Here is a 2135-nt window from a genome sequence, read left to right on the forward strand (position 1 = left end):
TGGCTGGCATCCTGAGGGCTCTCTAATGTTTTCTTCTTATGCACCCTCTTCTTGGTTGGCAGGGGCTCCTGTCCTTCCTGGAACTTCTTTCGACTTCTGGACTTGGTTCCCTTCTTTTGCAGGTCTTCAGGTCCAGGAATCCAGCATTTGTCATTTGCAGACTTGGTTGGTTACTGCATAATCCCAATCACGAGGTGTAGTGTGTCCTAAGGAAACTTGCAGTACTTTACTCCTGATTTTCTGGGCTCTGGGGTGCAGTAATTTACTTACCTTTACTGTAGTCTTACTCTCCCAGTGATTCTGCACACACTACACTTGTCTAGGGTGGTATTCATGATTTGCATTCCACTTTCTTAGTATATGGTTTGTGTTGCCCATAAACCTATTTTCTCCCATTGCAATCTATAGCATTTCCTATTGTTTGCATTGTTCTATGACTATTTACGTGTCTAATTTTGGTGTCTAGTGTATGTATTGTGTATAATACTTACCTCCAGAAGGAGTATTGTCTCTAAGATATATTTGGTACTGGGCCACCCAAATAAATACCTTTATTTTTGGTAACACTGAGTATTGTCTTCACTTGTGTATAAGTACTGTGTAACTATAAGTGGTATTGCATGGGCTTTACATGTCTCCTAGTTCAGCCTAAGCTGCTCTGCTACAGCTACCTCTATCAGCCTAAGCTGCTAGAACACTACTACATTTCACTAATAAGGGATAACTGGACATGGTATAAGGTGTAAGTACTCAAGGTACCCACTACAAACCAGGCCAGCCCCCTGCAGCTCACGAGTGGTGGATGGAAGAGCTAGTTGAAGAGATTAAGAGGGCTGAGGAAGAGAGAGCCTTAGCCCAGGAAAAAGAAAGGATTGCAGCTCAGGAGCTGAACTGTGAAGAGCTGAAACTGGAAGCCATAAGGGCTGAGTCCAGTTCAGATGTTGGCAGCAAAACTCTTGTATCCAGTACTACTGAAGAAGTGCACATGCCCAGAGATGTGGTGCCCTACTTGAAGGATGGAGATGACACACACCAGGGGGTTCAGGAGTATGAGGTAGTTCCCGTAATGCACAGGGTCCCTGAGGAGGATTGGGGAACTGGCACAAGGAGTCATATTCCTACTGAGGGAAGGGACACTTTACTGGCTCTAGGAGAGAGTGAGAGGGAGAAGGGATCCCTCCAGGTGGACGTCCTGCTTATGGGGTGTGGAGACATCCAAGAAGAGTGTGGGTTGAGTGTCAGGGACAGTCAGGTACTGTCTCGCCAGTCTCAGGAGGGTGATGTGGGGTGCTTTTTCAAGGCTGAGTCACTGGATGGTAGAGTGAAGGGTACTTTGGTTAATATATGTGACGGGCTGAGTGATGTAGTTGGTAGAGAGCATATGTCTAGTCCAGAGCTATGCCAGCACCAGGTGGAGTGTGAGTTCTCTGACCCCATGGAGCTTACAATGGAGGCAGACCTCTGGGTGAATACCAGAGAGTCTGAAGAGGCATTTGGGGGTGCTCCCGAAGGGCGTGGTCTAGGTGTTTCCCAACCAGGTGAGGTGGGAAAGGATTGCAGTGTCCCAGGTAGTCCCAGTGTAGTGGGATGGGTGGGGGTCCCCATGTCCAGTCTCAGAGGCGTGGGAATGGGGATGGGCTGGGGCTCAGGGTACCCGAGTTCCAGTCCCAGGTCCTGGAGCGTTCCATGAGGGAACACCAGGAGGGGAGCCTAGCCTGTACCGTAGGTCCATCTGTTGAGGGAGATCCCACAGTGTCAGGATAACTTGGTGGGGGTGGCTGTAGCCAGCATCCCACCAGTTCTGGTGTCTAGCAGTACCACTCCTAGTGAGGGTGTGCAGAAGTCCAGACAGAGGGTTGAGAGTGGGCTGCGGATCCCAGTGGAGGACCGGGAGGGTCAGGGGGCAGCTCTGAGAGCAGAGCCCCCAGGAATGACCTAGGTGAGACCATTTCTGGTTTGGGGGGGATCTAGACTCTGCCAGATGGGCAGGGGTCAGGAGACCTGCACCAGCCAGACTCTTGTGTGGTCCTTGGGGATGGTGTGGCCCTTATTGGGGGGGGGAGTGTGCCCCCCAGGAAGTCCTGGCATGCCAGACACTAGATCAACCTCAGGGTAGTGACTCTGGGTTGGATGAC

Source organism: Pleurodeles waltl, chromosome 5 (genome assembly GCF_031143425.1).
Source record: "Pleurodeles waltl isolate 20211129_DDA chromosome 5, aPleWal1.hap1.20221129, whole genome shotgun sequence".
Classification (NCBI taxonomy): domain Eukaryota; kingdom Metazoa; phylum Chordata; class Amphibia; order Caudata; family Salamandridae; genus Pleurodeles; species Pleurodeles waltl.